Source organism: Falco punctatus (assembly GCF_963210335.1).
Source record: "Falco punctatus genome assembly, chromosome: 4".
In the NCBI taxonomy this organism is placed as follows: domain Eukaryota; kingdom Metazoa; phylum Chordata; class Aves; order Falconiformes; family Falconidae; genus Falco; species Falco punctatus.
In genome coordinates, this window is record NC_137583.1 from 90,532,423 (window position 1) to 90,554,706 (window position 22,284).

Genomic DNA, 22,284 nt, shown 5'->3' on the forward strand with positions numbered 1-22,284 from the left:
AATGTATGTGCCTTATTTTGTGTTGACCCTGTAAAAGAGAGGGACCAAGATGTGTTGCCAAATTTTCCCGATGAGGCTATACTTGCCATCCAGCTAATAGCACATACCACTGTTAATAGTGTCCAAAATGTCTTGTAAACCTCTGGTATTCACGTGTTATTGTCCTTGGATTGGTGGAATGTCTCCTATGGAACAGTTACTGTTGTCAGTCCTGCAGATATGTAAGATAAAAGAAGTGTTCTTTTTTTTTCCCCAGTTTTTTTTTTAGGGTTTTTTTTTATAAAGCTTGTAATCCTTTTTTTTTAAAAAAAAAAAAAAAAAAAAAGAAAATGTGTAAATACATTTACATACGGTAGGAATAGTGTTCGGCTGTAATGGGCCTTAGTGGTCTTCATCTGATAAAACTGCAGTTATGATCTGATGTTTCTCGAGCCTTAGGTTGATCTGAAGGGTCTGTAGCACTGTGTACATATAAACTGTACTTCTGCTTTCAGAACCGCTTAGCTCTTTTGTAACAAAGAAAAAAAAAATGTTTCTTACAATGTCAATAAAAACACAAAAGCCTTTGTACTTAACTTCTTAGCTTTCCGCTTTTAAAATATCTCCTTGGGGGAGGGAGTTCTTTTTTTGTTCGGCTGAAGAGCCTGGTTGCAATCAGCGTGTGTATCGCTTCCACTCAACGGTCGCTCGCTGTTCTGTTCCTGCTTCCCAGCCTGTTACTTCACTTCATTCACATTTTGAAAACCAACAGGGAAGCAAAACAGGGCGTTTGCCTTCCCTCTAAAGAAAAATGGCTGAGGGGTGTGGGGTGAAGAAATAAATGGCAGTGCAGTGTCACACAGATGAAATGCTTGAAAGGAGGAGAGAGACTGGCCCGGTTAACTGCTGTAAGAGCCATGGTTTCAGAAACTGAGGTGAAGGCCAAGCTGTGTGGGACGCCAGGCTGTTACTGTATGGGGGCTCTGTCTGGTGCCTCACTCAGGGTCTCTTGCAGAGGCTGGGCGTATGAAGAAGCATGGGACATGAGAAGCTCCTCTGGCTGGGTTAGGCTGTTGGTGTCCGCTCCGGTGGGTTACTGCACGATCTGCAGAACTAGATGATGTCTTCAAAGCTGGACATACTTAATGAGCGTTCCGTTGAGTATAGCAGTCAGTTGGGTGATGTGAGGTTAATTGTTGCAAACAGTACAGAAGATGTGGTAGTGCTGCTTCATTTTAGGGTGACTGAGCTGTTCTCATTTTACGACCTTTTTTACTTTTTTTGCTTTGCTTGTACCTCGACAAGACCTGGACCACTCTGCTGAGCTGTCAGTGCTCAGCTTCTGCCTTAGTCCTTCCAAGGCCAAAATAGGTGAACCATTTCTGAGGCCAAGGGAGGTAACCTTGCATTGTTACTTGTTCATCTTAACTTGTTTTTTGTTTGTTTGTTTCATTTGCAGGTTTTTGGTTCACTCTTTAGCCAGAATTAAACTTTTGTCATCTAGCACAGACCTTAAGGTTTGGAAGGGATGAGAGGCGGAAGGGAGAGGTGTTGCAAGCCAAGCTGAGAAGCCAGTGAGGCAGGAGGAGAGACTTGGGGGTGGTCTGGTAGGGGTGAAGGAGGCCCTCCAGTGGGTCAGGGGGCTTGATGGTGGCCACAGTGCCTTATTTCATGTGCTGCAACCCAAAATCCTCCCAGAGTTTGGCAGCACTTCAGCATCAGCCCACTTTGGGGGGGGACGGACAGTGGCTTCCCCCCAGCTTCCTCCAGGCAGGGATGGGACAAAACCAGGATGGAGCAGTGGGGAAACAAGCAGGCCTGTGGGGTTGGGGACATCAGTAGCAGGGTCTGTGCTGACCACAGAAGCACATCTATCAGGGCCTTAAGGGTGAACGTGGTGCTCCTGATCTTTACCAGCTGCCTACGGGTAGCGGGGGACAAGGGACTCCCACCTCTTAAATGCTAATGCAGCAAAGACACACACACACACACACACACACACGCATGTGTGCAGAGCGTCGTGCTAAACAAGCATCAGTAGCATTGCATGCCTGCTTCGATAAGGGAGCCCACACACTTGGACTACCAGTCCCGTTCCATGCTCCTTGCACCATGCTATCACACCACTACCTTTAACCATCCCTGTGCACGTGTTTTTCATTGCGTCTCCTCCAACCAGGTGGATCTAACTCAGGATGAATGTCAAGAGGGCAGATCATGGGACACCTGCCCTGTTTGTCGCCGTGGTTGGTTACTGCATTGAGGGGCAGGTGAAGATGCTGCCAGGCGCCAGGACAGCGTTTGCAGATGTGAGCACTGCTGGGGCTGCAGGGCAGATTTCTGGTCCTCCAGCCTGACTTGAGATCAGGCCGATGAAGAGCTGCATGTGCAAAGCTGCAGCTGGGAGCAGGAGGACCTGTGTTTCCATGTGGTAAAACTCCAAATAATGCCAAATACTCAGGAAAGCAAAACATAGCAGGGCAGTCATGATTTGTACCATCCCAAATTAGCAGATGCTGTTGACCTTTTGTCTGTGCTACAGTACCAAGGCTGTAAATGAATTAATTGAATTCATTAAATTGGTTTCTTACTTCAGAGAGGCATGTATCCAAGAAAACTGCAGTTTGCAAAGCCTGAAAAAAATACAACAGGGATATGTAGCACCAGTCAGCAAGGCAGGAAAAACCCACCCCGCAGACCTGCCACTATCTTAAACAGGTGATGCCACGTTACTGCACCTGAACATCAAATATAAGGGCAACACGAAACTCACCAATAACACTGAGGCCAGACCACTGGGATTGGGGATGAAGCCAGGGTGAGGAAGAGCAGGTGCTGTGAGCCCAAGGTGCTGATGGAGTTACCAGGCTGGCTGGGTATAAGCAATGGCACTGTAGGACACCCCAATGCCATTTTATTTTTTTTCCCCTTTCCCAGTTTATGTGGGCTCGGCTGTGCAATCTTCATACTGTTTTTTTCAAAGAGGGGAAGGAGACGACTTGTTCTCTGCAGGCTAAAACACAAGCTATTTGTGTTAGGAACACAGCTTTGTTACGTGATTAGTGCAATGGGAGCCCCTAGGCACCACTTCCCAGTACAAACAACTGATATTAATAACTCATGTGAAAATTGCGTGCTATTTAATAACCTGGGCCTCTTTCCACCCTGAGAAGCACATAACCACTTTGTGTTTCCAACCCTTGCATTCCCACCATCTCTGCCCAGCTTCCCTCGCTGGTTTCAGACTGGCCCCGTGCATTTCCCAGGAAAAAAAAAGCAGCAGTTTGGGCAAGGAAGTAGGAAGAACTGATGGCATTTCACAGGCACCTCGCCGCTGCCTGCATGCATACCTCCTTACCCACCCCTCGCGTGGTACAGCCCCTGCACATGGTGCTCACTGCTGCCATATCGTGCAGCCTTGGCCCCCTCTTTCACCCCCACCCCGGGGACAAAGTGACCTATTTCATGCCTCGCCAAGGAAGCAGCCACCCTCCTGTGCTGCCCTGGCTGACTGAGACGTGATAGACCAAGGCTGTTACTCATGGGTGGGAGGCCTGTGAGTCACGCTTCCCTTCGTAGCCACACATGGGGCGGCTGCGGCAGGAGAGCAGGGAGTGAGCGGGCTGAGCTGCATCCCCCCGTGCGGGGATGTGGCAGCAGCACAGTTGGGCCCAGGCAAGAGAGAGAGAAGCAGCAGGCAGATCAGATGGTGATGAACCATAAACAAGATCATTTCCCAGGGGCTGGCTGAGCTGTTCCAGCCTTTGCCAGCAGCACTAGGATGGCTGTCCGGTCTGCAAGGCAGTCTCTAAGCCACCCTGCTCTGCAGAAAAACTTTACTAATATTCCCACGACTGGAGCAAGAGAGAAGAGACAAGTAACTTGGACAGCAACATGAAACAGTGGCAAAAATCTGGAAAACAGAGAGAGGGGAGGAAAAAAAAAAAGGGGAAAAAAAAAAAAAAAGAGGGTGGAAGGCTGTGTAATGACTGAAAAGAACCCCAGATGGATATGAACCGAGAAAAGGCCAAAGAGAAATAGCAGCACTAATTAGCTGAGCTGAATGACCCCTCTCCTGCTGTACCTGCACACCCTCCTCTGTCCTCAGAGCCCTGGCGCTGCCAGCCCCCTGCTAGCAAGGGGGAGAAGGAGCAGGGAGCTGCTCAGACCTGGATGCAAAGAAGTATTTAAGTTCCTATAGCAACCCTTAATAAAACCCCCAAAGCAGAGGCACCTATAGGGCTGGGCAGAGAAAGGCTTGTGGTTCCAGGCAACATCTCCTGAGGGAGGACTGTGGGAAATGTGCGTGCTTCCCCCTCCTAAGCCTGGTTCCCGCTGCACCTTTGCTATTGGAAGAGTGCCCGTTTCCATGACGTGAGCAGCCAGCCATCCCAAGCCACAGGAAAAGCTCCATTTGCCTATCTTGCCTTGAGGCAATTTTGCTTTGAAGACCTACAGCACATCCCACAGTGCCAAAGGGTCGAGGCAATGTTTTCACTGGCCAAATGCTTTATCTGCCTAGAAGGGTTTTGCTGGGAAAGTGTGGGTATGTCTCATTCCTGGCACTGCTGACCACTTCAGCCCCCAGTCCATTGCTTTCAGTAAACTCCTTCAGCTTTGGCTGTGGGACCTCACACCATGGCATTGCCAGAATATAGCTTTTAGGATGGAGTTTCAAATAAATAAATAAATAAATAATGGTCAGAGGCATCCCTGTGCTTGTCTCCATCCCCATCCATCATCCTGGTGCAGACACTGAACCTCAGCTCTCACCAGAGGGTTACAGAAGAGGGCCAAAAAAATGCCAGCTCATACCGTGTGTGAAAGCAGAGTTCATCAGGCACTGAAGCCTCAGACTCATGGAGCTCAGTGGCACATGGGTACCTCCCAGAAGCTCCCCAAAAGGTGTGGCTGCACATCAGACTCTTGCTTGCCTGAGTTGACAGCCTCCTTGCGTGCACTCATTGCTGCCCAGTGGCACAGCACCAGCCAGTGTTGACAGTGAGGCCGGGTACCGGGGCAGCCGAAGATGGAGGTTTGCAGAGCTGCAGTACTTGGCAGCATGCCACAGCACGCCTGGGGATCAGGCTTGGGTCCCTTTCAGCAACAGTAAAAGTCAAGCTCTCCTTTGCAGCCACACAAGGAGCAGCAGCATGGCTGGTCCTTTGGGACTGCTCTCTCCTCTTCACATCGCCCTTGGAGCAGGCAAACTCCTGCTGCTGACCCGGCTAGCAAGTGCCCTTCTTCAGGCACAATTACTGGGGACACACTTGTTTCTTTTATTGCTAAAGTCAAGGAACTCATGTCACTTTGAAGTCTGCAGTGCAGTGTCCTAGCCCCTGCCCACCACGTGGCCTCACTGCAGGCTGGCAGCACATGAGTGAGCCCAGTGACACAGCCTTCTACACCTGCCCATGTCCAGTCCTTTCCTTGCCTCAGATCCCTCTCCCTGCCCTGTCCTCCTCTTCTCAAGCTGGGCCGTGGCATAGGGGAAAACCAAAAATATTGCATGCTATACTTTCCTCTCCTTGGCTGGTCCCGTAGAGATTGCTGCTGCGTTCTCCCAATTACAGAAAATGCTTGAGGCTATGCAGGGGCTAGCCTCGCAACAAGGGAGGCAGCAGTGCCTTTCTTAGCTCTGTGGGGTACAGTCTTGAACCGCCATAGCACTTCTCACTTACCTTTGTGCCTTGAAACAGCTTGGGTTTCAGCTGGCTCTTCACCTGAGCTTTGCTTGGCACGGGCAGCCAAGTGCCAGCGAGGGCTGGAGAACTGGCCAGCAAACTGCGGTAGGGAATCCTCTGATGCCCAGCAGCCTCTCTACTGATGCTGAAGCCAGGGCCCCTTCTGAGACGTGAGATGTCCACTTCAACTGCAATCTCTGATCGCAGTCTTTGCATCTTCTGTTTGGAACAGGGCTGGGATGCTGCAAGCTCAGCTCTGCCTCTGGCAGCTCCCATAGTGTCAGCAGCTTGTGTGCAAACCCGCTCTGCCAAGCTTCACTCAGAAGCATAGGTGCGAAGGGCCCCAGGTTTTGCAGAAAGCCTGGCAGATTACAGAATCCCCTTGGGCTTTCTGTGTGGGGGAGCTGCTTGTCACAAACAAAATCTACAGTTCTGAAGCAAGCAGTAAAGGCTTTGATTTGTCCAGTTAAATATGAGCACTGTGGAACACGATCCTCCTCTTTTTGTGCATGTTCTCAAAGTATTTTCCTTTGGGAGAGCAGGCTGCAGGGTGACAGGCTCTCTTTTCTTCTGTCCTACACCAGGTGATGAGTTTTATGTCAACATTCCCCTGAAAACTTCAGGGTTCCCACCAGTTTTGGATGCAAATGTCCTTGCTTTAAGAGGCACAAATGGGTACATGAAAGTCAGCACATGTCTGGCTGGCCTTGCTCTAAACCTAAAACCGGAGCGCCTCAAAACCCCAAATGCTGTTCCCGTTGTGCCCTTGATAGTGGCGTTGCTTAGATTTGCTGGTGCCACTGTGATGGGTTTGCTGAGCATGACTATTTGGTCAAAGTCTTTTTGCTGGTAAATGCTGGTCCACTGCAATGAAAATATCAGATTTAGAGGAAGAAAAACAAAGCAAAAAACACCATTTAGTCATTTTAGAGCCACCACATGCACTCAGCAAAAATGGAGTCGGCCCAGTTTCAAATCGGGTGTTTCTTGAAGGCTGCAGCCACGTGTGACCTCCTCAGAGCCTTCAGGGCCAGCTCTTCCTCCTCTGCCTTGGGACCATTTCATGATTTTTGCTGCACAGGAGGACCCCCAAAAGTATGCCTGAGGCCCTCGGGAGGTGAGCACCACAGCTGCCTCACCGCTGCTGGTGCCAGCATAGCTGGACCTCAGCTCCCAGTTTTGGGCCCTTCCCTGAGTGCTGCAGCCTGGGCAGGGAGCTGACTCATGCCACCCTGCTCCAGGGGTGGGAAAACCCTGGCTCAGCTTAGGTCAAGGGAGGAACAAAAGGATAAACCTTCCTGAAAGGCAAATAAATGGCAGAAGTGAAATGATGAGCTGATTGCTTCCCAGGAAACCCCCCCCGCTGCCGTGTGGGTGGTGTGGCAGCACAGCCCTGTCCCCACGACTGCCGGGAAGCCAGGGCCCTGCCAGGCAGCTGGGGCAGCCCGGCCAGCCGCCGTCCCCTGGAGCTAAGGCCAGGGAGGGCCTGGGGTGCCCGTGCAGGTTTTGTGTGGGCAGCTCCACTCACAGCCACAGGGTTGGATGGCAGCAGGGAGAGGGTCTGCCTTGTCTCCATCCTTCCGTCTGGGAGCGGGGCCGGGTGCCTGATTCGTGCTGTGGTGCCTCTTACTGTACTGCCGTGCCCGGCTGTTTCACACACGGCGTCGCCTCGGCCCCGTCACACGTTGGCTTTCTGGCTTCTAACGAACGCTCTGCCAGCATTTGATGCTCACCTCCGAAGGGCTCAGCAGCGACCCTCTGCCCTCCACGTGTGCCATCCCCCGGGCCGCGGCAAAGCTCCCAGGGCTGGAAGCCGGGAAAGAGCCGTCTGTGAGAGCCGGGCCCGAGCTGTATCAGCAGTTCAGTGCTGCCACGTTGTGGGAGTCCCGGCTCACTGTGCGGTGCTGCCCGGCGGCCCAGCCGCCCGCCCACCCGCTGCCCCCGGCCCTGCCCCACCGCTGTCCCCGTGACTCAGGTAGCTGCCTGAGGCCGTGCTGCGGGGTGGCGATATGCTTGTCACCCCCTCCCCCGCCACAGTGCTGGGCTGCACCCAAGACACAGACCCACCACCCGGCAAGGCTTCAGCTGCCTGTGCCTGGTGGTGAGACCTCTGCAGCCTCCACCTTCTTACCTTCCTTTTTAGAGGGTCAGACACCTGACAGGGAGCATGGAGAAGGGGGTGCAGAAGTCTGGCCAGGAGACACAAATGTCATTTTGCCTTGCCATCACCCTTTCTCCCTGGGAGCATCCAAACCAAAGTGAATGAGGCATCCCCAGCAAACCTCCTGCTGCCTTGCTCAAACCCTGTGGCTGTGAGTGGAGCTGCCCACACAAAACCTGCACAGGCACTCCAGACCTTCCCTAACTCCAGCAGGGAGTTAGTTAACTCTACTGCCAAGATGAGTTTGGCAGCTATGCAGCAGCTTCTTGCAGATGCTCTAAACAGCATTTGGGCATGGTGAGTAAGGAGAAACACCTGGAAGAGCCAGGGGTGGCTGAGTGCAACTACCTGGGCTGGTTGCTGGCCAACAGAGCAGGTAATTAAGAGCAACTGCTTTATGTAAAGTGGCATGGGGAGCAGGCCACTTTCCATCAGCTACCAAACCAACCTGGCAGTGGCATTGCCACTGGGACGGAGGGCTCACAGCAGGAGGACCAGCACTGCTCAAGCAACACCCGCAAGACAGTTTGCAGCCTCTTGCTGAGCTCTGCAGTGCTGCAAACCACCAGCCGTGGCCAGGTCAGCTTGGGAAAGCTGATGGGCTGGCAGCCCAAAGCAGTGTGGAGTTTTCCATGGTCATTTATTGTGCTGGCATGGCTGGGAGCTGCTATTATTAGATGGCATATGAATCACCCACACAATGGGAGTTAGCAGCTTCAGCCTGAACTGGGCAGGCCACTTACCGGAAAGGCTCTGCTTGCAGCCCAGACAAGAGCCAAAAGTGTGCAGGGCTCAGAGAAACCATCTGAGCTTTCCCACTTCAGCACTGGCTGCTGCCTCTTCCAGCTGAGTGGGAAGCCATAGTGCTGGGGGTCTTGCATTGCCCTGATGATGTGATGGGGGGAAGGAAGGAGAAGGAAAACTATAGCCCTGTTTGTGCAATGCCAACCCCATGCAAAGCATCACAAGAGGAAAAAGACTCCAGGGGATGTGAGCTGACACGCTGTTCTGATGGCTTTGGTTAAAAGGTCACAGCCTGGCAAAATACGTTTGAATGAAATGCAAAGGAAAACATGGACTGTGGCAGAGCTGAAGCCTGAGGGCCCATGTGCCAGCAGGATGGCGGGGATCCCATGCCTCAGAGCTGGGGCCAAGGGAAGCATTTTGGGCTGTGTGGATGAGGAACATGTGACAAGAACTCTGCCTCTCTGCCAGCCCCTCTCACACAGGCAAAGGGGTTATGGCTGCCACACCTGTGCCACAGCTGGGTCTGCTGCAAAGTGGCACCAACACGCGATACAAGCAGACGCTGAATGGGGTAACGGGTCTCTGCGGCTGCAGGGCCAAAACTGGCAGAAATACCGGGAGATCTCTGGGTGCAGAGCAAAAAAGAAGGGAGGGAGCTGGAAACACATTTGCTTTCCTGGATGGGAAAACACTGACGCCCTTTGATTCCTGTATTGACTCATTTAAGCCTGGAACTGCAAAAAGACAGCCCAGTAAGTAACACACACTGTAGAAGTTGCAGATGCTCAAGTTTTACTCACTTTCCTCACGAGCAATTTCAACTTTGTTGTTCCTCTTTTACCCTTTTGCAAATGGGAGAAAGTCCAGTCTCTGGGTCATGATCTCTCATACGATCGTGAATCAAATGCATCAATAATAAAGTTAAATCATCAGAACTGTGCTGTGATCTTTGCTTCACCCTGCACTTTTCCTACCGCAATTAAAATAACCCACTATGTCATCTTTTCATGGGACATGAAATACAATTTCATATGCATTGCAAAGTCACACCAAGGCACATTGTGAAGAGCGGCAGAGTACACACCATTTCTTATAGCCTAACAAAGGAGCCTTTATTTAATAATGAACTATTACAGCACAGTACAAAGATTTGCTTTGTTCAGTGACTAGAAATTGTTTGCAGATTTTTCTAGCCACCGGGAATTGACAGTTCACTTAGGAAGTCAATTCTTAAAGTGAGAATGCCTACATGCCTGTTTTGCTCTCAGAGTGCTGCAAGCCAGAGTTGCATGGGGTCCAGTCCAGCTCTCTTTTCCAGTGAACCGAAATAGTGAAACATTTCTGGATATATTTCTCGGTGGAGGGAGCAGATCCATGGTTTCGGCTGTTGACCCTCATCACCTTCAGAAAAGCTCAAGCTTCTTAACCAAACTGCTGAAAGCATGGGACAAGAGAAAACACCTTGGTGCAAACTTGCAGGGGCTGGTCACCCTGGCATGAGGCAAACACACCGCTCTGGTGCCACAGAAGGCTGAACTGCATGGGGTTGGCTTTCAGCTCTCCACAGCTAAAAAAACCCCATATCCTAGTTTAGATGATCTATAGAAAGAAAGGTGTACAACAACTAGGGTGGTGCACTGCAGTGAGCCAGCAGCACAGGACAGGCTTTCTGCCCAAGCAGAGCAAGGCACTGCCAGGAAAACACTATGATTTTCTCCCCTCCTAATCTCTTCCTCTATTTTTATTTATAGTCATTGGTACCAATCCAGCCATGGGGTGCAGGCATGCGGGGTCCCTGGGGATCCCACCCCATGTGCCTGCACCTCCAGCAAGGGAGGTGATTATCTGGGACAGCTTGTTTCAATTGCACAAGGCAGGTCAAATTGTGCCACTTGGCTCAAACACACAAATCCCACAGCCAGGGTGTTAATGAATGAGGACCAAAGACATTATTTTCCAGAGAGAGACCATGACCAGAGGGAGGGAACAAAAAGCAGCATTTACCCAGGGCTGTACCTGGATACCTGTGACCAGCAGCCACCCTAACCTGGGGGTAATGCAATTACCAGACTGGTTTCTCATCATGTACCTTTAACCACTTTGTTCCTCCCCGGGAGCTTTTTGTAGCAGGGTGAAGGAGCGGGAGGGTGCTTGGCCCTTTAACTCCAAGTGAGGGCACTTAATGAACATACCTTTCCTTACCTCTCACCTGGCTTTCCCAGAAATATCCAAGCACAGAGTAAGGAGCTGCCTTGATACCAAATCCTTTGGCAGGTTTAACGGCACCAGAACCTCAGTTCTGCTAGCAGCCAGAGAAAGGGGATCTCCGAAAAGTCTCAGCACAAAATTGTCCATCAGCACACTGCTGAGGCTGAGAAACCCAAAGTCCTGAGTTCAGGAGATGTCCTAAATTCCCACATCAGCTGCTGAGGACTTCTACTCCTTAGGTCTTTCCAAAGGACATCATGTGTATGTGCAAACACGTACATATGCAGACACAAGCTGGGGAGTATGTGGTGGTGGCTTGTTTGTTTGCCTGTTTTTAAGCAAACTCACTCTTCTGACTTTTCTGGGAGGGAAACTAAAGGCCCCTACAGCACCAGCCCCTCTCTGTCAGTCAACAACCTACAGCAGGGAGTTGGGAATCTGGCACTTGGCCCACACATGAGCTTCAGGTTAACACTGAGCAGAACCTGTTGCAGTAGATCTGAAAAGCCTCGTCTCTCCTCTGCACCCTGCTTCGTACTGCCAGGCTCTGCTGTCATTTCTGCATGTGCCACTGCTGGTGAGTGCAAAGACAGTGTCAGTATATTGGCTTGTTGCGTACTGGGATGCAGAGGCAAGAACCTTGCCAAACGCGTTGCCCAATGACATCACTTGAGCTTTTGTTTTTCTCTCAATGGTGAGAAAGGAAAAGAAAAAAGCGGGGGGAGGAATTTGACTTGGAGCAGCTCCCTCTAACCATTTATTTACCTTGTGTACATGTTTCATGGTCTTACTCATGGGTTACAGTCACGGGCGGACAGAAAGTCTTGAGGGTCCTCAGCAGCAGTCCCTCGACAGAGGAGCTGGCTCATGGCATGCTCAAAGCATTTTTGCTTCATTACTTTTCTCATCAGATAGATAACAACATAAAGTAACTTCATTGCTGCTTCTGGCAACTGCCGCACTACTTTCCTCATGCATCCCTGACACACACAGAGCATGGGAAATGCTCTTCTGTTTCAAGAGAGAGCTCAGCACTAGGCCAGGCGGCTGGGCAGAGGGCATGGCCTAGTGCTGAGCCATCGGGAGCTACAGCACGGAATGCTGACAGCTGGAAGATGCACAAGTGTCTGTGGCATTTGGAATTGTCCTAGCCTCACAGCTCTGCCATCAATAGGGAACGTCCTTTGCTCCAGGCCTGCCTGGGGGTGTGAGGACTCAGCAGCACCCTGGTGCTCCACAGGGGTGTGAAGATGGGGCATGTATTGATGTCTGGACGATGGGAGCGGGGAAGCAACCAGTCACGCAGCAAGTTGCAGCTATGTTAGGAAGGCAGTAACTCTAGTCTGCAAACAGAAAATCAGAGTTACCTGCTGTGGTTCAAAACAAACACAGTCTTGGCACAAGGGTGACATCCCACAGTGACTTTTACAGGCATTTTTCTTAGGCCATTTCCTCTCCAACATTGCACTCCTTGCCTCCTGTCCCACGGTGAAATAAGCTCTGGCTCTTTCTGCTCTGTTGCGGTTACTCGGCATTTGCTGGCAATGCCTTCATCACAGCTTTGCTTTTCAGTCCTGGATCAAACCGTTTGGTTTGGACACCAGATAAGGGATGGACTTCATCTAACTTTGCAGACCTACACTTGGCCTCTTCGTTGTGGCTTCTTTTATAAGCAAAGAGGAGAAACGGGCATATTTGCCTGACCTGTTTTAGACACTGACCTGGGGAGAGGATGACTCATAGCTGTGCCTGTATTTCCCCATGTTCTCCTCCATAAAGGAGCCTAATGTGACTAGCTCAGATGGAGACATCTATGTTTAGTCAGATGAATCCCACCCAAAGTGACTGCAGCTGCTGGAGGAACATGAGCTTTCTCATAATTGCTCCCCTTCCCCATAGTTTTGGGGCAGAGAGAATTACTGGAGCTGATGAGTCCTTGAAGGATTCCTTGAAAATTGCACAAAATCTGCTCAGAAGGATGTATGTCTGCTTGCATCAGGCCTAAACATAGTTCAGCAGGCTGTGGAGGTCCCAGGCAATAGGACATTCAGAGGGCAGCACAATATTGGTGTTATCATGCTCTCTGCTAGCAGGCATCCTGAAAATGGAAAAAGCAAAGACAGTAACAGAAGGAGCATCCAAGACATCTCCTGGGTTTGGACAGCTACTAAGTTGGCCACATCCCAAGAGAAACAACTTCCGCTCTGTCCCCTGGCTCCTACCCTTCCCTCCGCCTCCCTCCTTTCCCTCTGCTTTCTTCAGTCATTTCCCTCCTGAATAGAAACTTTTGGGAGGCTTATTTCCTTGCACCTGTTTCAGCTGTGATGTAACTGTGGTAATAACTCAACCACTGTTGGATGGAACGTTACAGTTATTTCTTGGTTTCTTTCTTTTTTATTTTTTTTTTTTGTTTTGTTTTTTACATTATGGATATATTTAGAGATGGGCCCAGTTCAGAGCTGCACAAGAGGAGCACTCCCATGGTTTGGGAAAGTCTAGAGTGGGAGTCAGACCCCTTCATCTCAGCTGGCCTTGCTTTTGCTAAAGCACGGATCCAAAGTCCAAGGTCCAAAGCTGGAAAAGTTCAAATATAAGCTGTAGTGCAAATTCTGTAGGTGAGACCAGTCTGCGGTTGTGGTGGGACAAAGCAATGTGCAAAGATTTAAATTCTGCCATAGCATGAAGTAACTTTCTGCATCCTTGATTGGAAAGAAAGTCATTAAGTAGGCCTGGGAAAGCCAGCTGCTGCCTTGACTTCCAGAAATCGTAAATGAGACAACACACAGATCAAAGTTAATGGCAATAATGTAGGACTCTATCCCAGGAGTATTTCCTAGGTGGCCTTAGTCCCTCTCTGGGTATTTTAACATCTCATGTTCTTTAGTCACAGGGAAAAGCACATTTTTTGACCTGTTGTTTGATATGACTAGATACTTCCTTTGACGTCATGATTTGACCTCCCAGCTGTCAGGGTTGAAGAGCTCCAACTGGTAGGAGGTCCTGTGCTCATGGGCGTATAGAGCCTGAAGCCTTCAGCTGGGCTAAGGCAGCACAGTCCTCTGGAAGCAAAGCTTGTTCCGTGCCACAGGTAAAGACCAGGACAGACCAGAGCAGGGACCTGGCTCATGCAACATGCCCGTGTGGTTTTGGCAGGTGATTGGGAGCCCATGCTGCAGGGCAGTGCAGGCCTCCGTGGAACTCAGCCAGTCCTCGGTGAGGTGGCAATCGCAGGCAGGACCACAGGCAGGTCCCAGTAGGAGAAAGATGGGCTGCACCAGTTCACACATTCCAAAGCATTTACCCTATCTATTTCCAGTGCTTCAGAAGAAGGTGAAGAAAAGCCAGCAAAACCCTACAACACGCTGCCTGGTTTGTACTGAAGAAGAAAAGTCTCTGGCCTGTTGTGGCCCAGTGCTTTAAAGTTGGAGGCTGGGCACTGGTTACTGTCTGAGTGCGGAGCTGCAGCACGAGCAAACCAAGGGAAATGCAGATTATTCATTTTCTTTCTACCACCATGACAGAAAGGAACAGGAATGAGAATTCAGAGGTGATAATCCCAATCAAACTTTACATATTAATGCTGGAGAATTTCTCTCCTATGGTGTGCTCAGGCATATCTGCTGAAGTAGTCCCCTGAGGTGATTTTACCATCTCCTGCCTGGTCAGCATTACCTGCCATTAGGAATTAAAGTCTCACATCACAGCTGAATTAGATTAACTTCAGTGTCCCTTCACTGCGATGCTGTGATCCAGTGCCACATCTAAGGCACCAAACCCTGCCTTAGAAAAGGTGGCTGGGTTGCACGCTTTAACCCGTACATAACAAAAAGGTTTTTCTTTCCCCAGCCACCCTGTCAGTGGTCCTCCCTGGTGTTTCCATGTTCTCACTAGGATGTGAACAACTGGTGAGACCACTACCTGGTACTGCAGCCCAGGGACGATCCTGCCAATGCTTCTTGCCATCCCCAAGTCCCATCATTTGTTTCTAGGTTCCCAGAGTCCGCTGAGCCCTTTTAGCCCCATTGAACCAGCAGCTATTGTGGAGGTGCTTACCACAATGACCCCATAATCCTGTTTTCCAAGGCAGAATCTCCTGTCCTGTAGGTACTGCCTGAACTCTTTGTTCCCAGATGTATTACTTTTCATTTAGCTAAATTAAAACACATTTCCTTGGATTGTGACCGTTCAGCCAGGCAATTCCGATCCCTCTGTAACAGTAAACTATCCTTGCCATTATTTACTGGGCTGCAGGTGGACAGACTGAAACACTAGCTCTGCACGGGCTGCTCCCAGTCTGTTGAATGGGCTGTTAATGCTGTACAATAATGACAACTATTTTGGTGTCCAGGGAAAAGATTATTTCATAGCTGACTCTTTCAGCTGAAATATTCAGCTCTTTGAGATTTGGGAGCACGTTTGGGATTGCTGAAGGAGTAGCATCTTTTTCTCCACAGACTGTCTCATCACTGCACGATAACAACCTCTCACTGCCTCCCCCCCTCCATTTCCTCTGTATGTGGAAAATCACAGATAAGAAAGAGAAAAGGAAAACAGATTTACTTCGTTAGTTTATGCTCCGAGTCATGCAATGACAGAGCTGCTGAACTGACAACAACCCCTTCCCTGTCTACCCCACCACAGCTGCATACCACCCTGAGCCATGTAGTGTGGCCAGATGGGGAAACTGAGGCACAGGAAAGATGAACAACCAGACTGTCACCTTCCATGCTAATGCACACAAACTGCTGCCATGAGGCTGACTTTACAGTGTAACAGCTCCTGGTACAAAGCAGACAGGCAGAGGCCTGGAAGACCTCTCCAAGGCAATTTTAATGCCCTAAAGCAGTTACAGACAAATTATGTACATTTATTGGATAAATACCTTTTCCTGGTTTTGGCCCACTCTCTATATCCACAGCATATACAATATGACAACCGGATAAACACTCTTCCCATGCAGCTCCAGTGAGGTCAGTAAACTTATCCTAGGATTGAGTTTGACTTCATTTGGGGCAGAGCTAGCCTGCAAAACTGTTCCTGCTAACAGCTCTGGCTCAAGCACGCAGGCACGCCAGCTCTTGCCCTCCCTGTGCTGCATGGCCTGAATGCATTGCAGCCTGCTGAAGAGATGACATGGTTTTTCAGATCATCTCCTGGGGTTTGGCATAGGGAAGCTGTACAAATCAAGACAAGAAAACAAACCTAAGAAGTGACCTGCCAAAGGTCAGATCCCATTCCTGGGATAGGATGAGCCCAGGGTAGGATGAGCCACTGGGTCAAGAAACTTGCCCTCCATGACAGCACATTAAAGCAGTTTTCCAGGAAAATTGCTCTGCTATGACCACATCTAAACCATAGCGTTAGTAAGAAACATGCGTCCTCATAGAATGGGCTTTAAAAACAGACCACACAGCATTCGCCCGGCTACAGAGATGCATCATAAACGTGGTGTGAGTGGCTTACCACTAGTCTCTTATCCCTCCGTTTATTGAATCAGAGGGTGGTGTCGTCATAGCACATGCTGCAAAGGCCACCGGGCCACACACACACGTACCTTTCTTGTGCACATTGTCTAAATCCCATTGATCAATGACTTCCTGCACGGTTACTGGAATGCTGTGGGAAGAGGCACATAAAATTCCCCACTCTCATTTAGCCCTCCTGTCAAAGCTAGAGAAGTCCTGGCCCAGCTTCAGCTACAAAAACATATGAAATATATCACCTGAGGCTGAGCAGAATAGAAACTGATGGCCAGTCCGGATATTGCTGCTATTTCACGGAGAAGTTTTACTTCCGAAGCCAGTGCAGATGATTCATTCGAGAGCCCAGGTGCTCAGGCAGTCGCCAGGTACTATGGTAAAGGGGGCCAAAGCCCGGCTAAAGGTAAATCACTATAAATCCACTATCTCTAGGAATCACTTGCCAATGGTTAAAACACCACAAGAATGATGAAAAGCACAATGAATGTTCTACAGATTTTACTTTTATCTTATTTTTACGGCTTCATCTCGGGCACTCATGATAATGTAACCAGAGAACTGCATGAAGAGTGGAAGCCCTGTCTTGCAAAGGACTTTCAGATTTTGATATCTGGCTTCATTTCAAACAAGAATGGAAAACAAAAACGTTCACATGCTTCTAATGGGGGCCCAAATAAAAACAAAAAAGCAATGGAATGACTGATAGTTATTGATTGCTTCAGCTCTATGGGACTCAAAACACTTTAAAGAGACCCAAAAACAAGAAGCTAGATGGTTCATGCCTTCAGAAAATCAGGTTCTGTATAACACACAAACCTGAGTGCACAGAATGGAGACATGAGAAAACACTATCCACAAAAATAATGCAGCCCTTGCTAGAAACCTACAGTTTTGAGAGGTGGCTGGTGAAACTTTCACAGACTCAGACTCCACAAGAAACATACAGTTTTTTGTTTCCCTTTCTAGACAGTTTTAAAATTGGGTTTTCTTATTCATATTCAGCATCGTTTACATGGAAACAACTGCAGGGAACTGCTAACTAGTAAAAGAAAAAATCAACAACGATGTCTGTTGTGATTGTAAAATACAAATAACAATAGAAATGCCTACACAGATGTAAAAAACAGTCAAATACTGGGTTATGCTGTTTTTAAACGAAGCATGTATGTATATTTTCTTTCACTTATAAGCTCGTGCAATTAAGTTATAGTCTTATTTGTCTAGAAATATTTGTTAAAAGATAAATGTAGGGAAAATCTTATTCTACGGCTGGAATAGTTTAATTGCATGTATTGCACCAGCACGTGCATTACCATGCTGGGAAGAAGCCTAGTCTGGGCTGGAATTTTATTTTATTTTATTTTTGGTGTGTGTGTGTCCTTCGTTAAAATGTTGAAAGGTGGTGTTCACTGGGACTTTCACAGCAGCTTAGAATCTCAATGTACAAAGCTATTAATTCAGAAATACACTGTAATAAACTACTTAGCTGTTGCCAGCCAGCACTGGCTGTTTAGGTTCTTTAGGCAGGTCAAAGAAGCAGGAGAAAAGCTTCAAAAAGTTTCATCTGTGGTGTTTACTTTTTTGTACAATCAAAACTCTCTGTGTCAAAGTGTCCTATGCATAAAGAAGTGTGCAGGAATGCCAGAGTGGGGATGAAGAGGAGAAGTACTCAAGCAAAAGTGACAGAGATTTCTGGTCCTTTGAGTGTAAAACAAAGTGTGGCAGAAAATTGTGGGGCTGTGTTGGCTGGTAACGAAGCTGATGGTGTTTGTGCTGTCAAATGCAGGGTGCAGCAGGATGACCAGGTAGGGTGCCTGGCCTCTCAGACCAAGGGGCTTGGAGCTTCCTGGTTGTATTTGCTAGAAGTTTTAAAATTAGCAACTCAAGGCAAGTAGAGAGGAATCTCAGATTTGGCTTAACAAAAATGAATCAAGCTGATCTGATAATGAACTCAAAGAATTGACAATTTCTTTTAAAGGCTTACATATTAATTCTGGGAGTTGGGGGTTTGGGGTAACTGGTTAGGGGAAACAAGAAAAAAAAAATGGCATTAGCCTGGCTGAAAAACCTCCAGCATCAAGATGTTGTAATCTCATCAGGAATGGAAGAAGCAATAAAACAAACATGTTCTGGGTGCCATTGCCTTTCAGGAACTCCCTGACAGCAGAGAATCTTGAATTTGGGTGACTACTCTCATACGGAAAACCCTAATGGAAATCTGAGGAGCTCTCAGGAACACTTGGCCAAGGAAAAGAAAAAAATGATTTATTCCTTCAGCAGTAGTCTTTTGTACAGGAAAGAAAAAAATTGTGTTGGTTGTTACAGGTGATTTGAGTTTGAGAAAAATATTTTTGAGGTCCCATTGATACAGTGGTAAAACAGTCCAGAGTTTCTAAAACTAGCAGATAAAATCTTACACAGCAATTTAATGTAGAAAGACCTGAGTTTACTATGGACCTCATTAAGGCAGTTATGAGCTCATTGATTCCTGAGCTGGAAGTGGTGAGTTGTGTTGGGATTGTTAATTCTGGTACGATTACACTCTGTATGGGCAAAGAGAGGAGATTTGCAAATAGTGATTAATATACCCAACTGTTGTATTAAAGAGGTTTCCCAAAGTTTCGGAAAACTACAAGCCAAATTAGTTGGGTTGCAAAACCTCCACAGAAGAAACATGAATGAAAATTGTGCAGGCATAAGAAACATAAAAGAGAAATAGTCAGTCCCCCTCCCTCCATAATCAAGATCTTGGAGCTTAAGTTAAAACCTTATCCAAATTCAGCAGCAACTGAACATTGCTAACTAAACAGGTAACAAAGAAGGAGGAAAAAGTAAAGAATATTCATGACACTATGAAATGCAGAAATACAGTGAGGGAAGCTGTAAGCCTTGATGGAAACAGTCCTCCAACAGGGAACATATTTAGGTTCACCATATTTCAGAAGAACAAGGAGTTTAAAAAATACATTAGGAACAAAAAGTAATCCTAGCAATGACAGACAGAAATTGCAAAACTGGTAATGTTGATGCAGAAAAGATGCTGAAATAGTTACTTATTTCTTCTACATTGGAAAGGAGTAGCAAGGAATTTATTTTATATGAGAAGGCAAATTATCTTCCAGTCCCTTAGGAAATGGATAACTTTTTAAATTCAGCAGCATCTTCTGCTGTCTGAGAGTTGTGCCAAAGGGGTCTCAAGAGGCATCCTGCAAATAGCTCTGCTTTAGAAATACCAGTCTGTAACACATGGCTGGGCTGTAGGCAAGCAGAAAATCCTGGGGGTGATATCCCTCTGCCCTGGGCTGGGAGCAGGAGATGGGACAGAGGAGAAGGGCAAGAGAAGAAGTGGGACACTGCAGCCTTGCTCTCTGGCCCTAGAGCACTGGCCATGGCTGCAAACTATGACTGCCAAAGTAGTGTTAAAAACCTGCCAAAAAGCCACACAATAAATGGCAAAACTGCATCTGAGTGAAAGACTTCCGGAAGGGAGTTCATTCCTGTCATTACAAAGAAGAGTCAGAGGTGCCTTGATTTCTGCGTGAAGGATGGAAACAGTCCTTACTAAATCTTTCTCCATCTAGCAGAGAAAGCTATCACAATAGTTTAAGGATGAGAATCAAACCAGATCAAATGGAGAGCTGGCACCAAGTGTTAAGAATGAGGGTGAATAAATTACTTCGAAAGGTCGTGGATGGCTCTGTTTCTTGATGTCTTCATTGGCTTTGGTGAGGAAAGATTTCATACCACCAACTGCAGTCTGCCAAGTCATTCAGCCAGTCTCTCTAGCTTCTGGTCTATGGAAAAAGATAAAAACTCCTGCTGGGGAAGATTCAGAGTATGTAAATTAAATGTCTGCTTTGAATTGCCTTCCGAAGAGACCCATCTCTTTCTCTTTCTCTGTCTCACCTTCCTGCCATGATTACTGAGGGATCTTAGGGAGACCAGGTGTGTGCCAGGTAACTGGTTGGGTAGCACAAAAGTCCTGCCTACCCTCTATGAGAAAATCAGTGCAACAGACTCTCTCTTATGGTCAGGATTCAGGCACCAGTGCAAATGATGCACGTGGCCATTTGTGCAGATCCAGCAATGACCTCTAAAATTCAGACCCTGAATAGAGCACTTGCCCCAAACAAGTCACAAAAAAAGCACAGGCTTGAATCCATTTACAGAGGATTTGTTCAGTATTATAGACAGGCAACTAACTGACTTCTGCTTCCAGTTCAGAAACGGCTCATATCACAGAGAAAGTGAGAAGTCATAAAGCACTCGGTACCCACAGTAAATAGGTAAACCCAGTCTTGTAAGCAGTGTAGCAGGAAGACTTTTTGTAACAAAAATCTTCAGTTGGACAGAGCAAAGTCTAATTGCATGTAATGAGGTGAGAAAATCATCTGAACTGTGGATTTGTCTGTGTTTTGTTTTGCTTTCAGGAGTGATGTGACAAGACATCCCCCCGCCCCCCCCCTCCGCCCCCCATTAGCTCTCTACCAGGAGTGGTCATTTTTCTCCATCCTGCAAACACAGAGGGTTTGCCAGAGGCCTTTTAATTTATTCCATCTGGCTCCTGTTAAAATGTCATTTATCAGCTGACTTCTTCAAAACTGTTTGCTAGGGATGGGTTGCAATCCATCATTGAAGTTGGTGAAGAAGTTGCAAGCATGCAGCTTTCCAGCTACCGGCTGCCCAGGTAAAACCCGAAAGCCTCAGGGGGCCCAGTGTGGGGTATGAGCCATGCTGGAGAGCTGGCGGAGCAGGGTGGGCTTGGGTCTCTGTGGCTCACAGGGAGTGGAAGTGAGCCCAGATACTCATACTGTAATGAACATCTGCGCGTCGCAGGCAGGAGGCGCACATTTTACACGTTTTGCTTGGAAAGGCAGCCCCACTTTTTCTTTTCCTCCAGTCTACACTCACTACTTGTAAAACTTTTTCTGGAGTTGCAGTGTATGAAGCATACAGCTAGTCAAGGCTAAGGGCTTTGTCTCTGTGCTAAAAATCTCAGTGATTTTACTCCGGTCCATTTCTAAACTGGTTCAGTTAAATGGCTGAAAACTCCAGTGGGAACACTTCTTTAGCTGATTTTTGTTTCACCCATCCACATTCCCAGCTGATTAAAGCTACACTGAAATAAACATGGTGTAAATCCATGCTAAGAGAATGCAACTGATGATTGCTGTCCTTCAACTGAAGTGTTGTACTAGATTAGAGTTGTTCATTCATGGCAACCCCCCCCCAAACCAAACCCCAAACCCCCAAACCAACATATTCCTACGTACACACAAAGCAGAGCACTGCAAAAAACATTTTGTCTCTCATTCGCGTTCTCTCATTAAGGGCCACATACTGATTATTTATTTATTTCTAATTTAGCAGCAGCAGTAACACGAATTGCCTCCCTGACCTGAGGTAGTTGCCAAGCATTTAGTTCAGAACCAATTTCAGTGCTACTGTAATCCCCTGAACTGGAGAGCTGGAGCAGAAGTAAAGCTGAGCCAACCTGAAACTGTAGCTGCGTGAATGGCGCCAATCTAATTAAGTTATGAAAAACTGTCCCCCTGGAGATGAGCCTCCTGCAGCTCACAAGCAAAAAGGTGGAGAACATGTGAATCTGGCCACAAGCCTCAGCTGTTGACAACCCAACTTACAAAGCATCTGTACACATGCCCTTTGGGAAGGAAGATAAGTGGTACTCAGGGGAACCACACATTTGTTTAACTCTTTGTTCTGTACTCGTCCAGGCAAGGAGAAAATGTTTCATATTATGTTGAATACCGTCGCAGATTCTGGCAGGATTATTTGTCAATATTATTACAGCCTCTTCAGTTACAGTGCTTCAGCAATAAAGTAGTTAGACTGGCTTTGAAATACAGAAATTCAGGCAATACAATCGCACTATGAAAGAGCTCTCATTAGCCTTTGGCTGACCTTGAAAAATTGCATTTCTCTCCAATTCTTCCACAAATTGCCTTTAAGAAGACCTCCTTAGTTCTACCAAGTCACAAGGTCCGACTGCGTGACTCATGGTTTT

The 22,284-nt window shown here is 47.8% G+C and overlaps 1 long non-coding RNA gene across 1 annotated transcript in view; it reads right to left on the reverse strand.

The window, feature by feature from the left end:
• Positions 1 to 308: 308 nt before the first annotated feature.
• LOC308061744 overlaps positions 309 to 22,284 on the reverse strand; it is a 51,105-nt gene continuing 29,129 nt past the window's right edge. Inside the window, exon 2 of the long non-coding RNA XR_013927341.1 lies at positions 309 to 12,877. This is a non-coding gene — a long non-coding RNA (uncharacterized lncRNA). The remainder of the gene's footprint in view (positions 12,878 to 22,284) is intronic.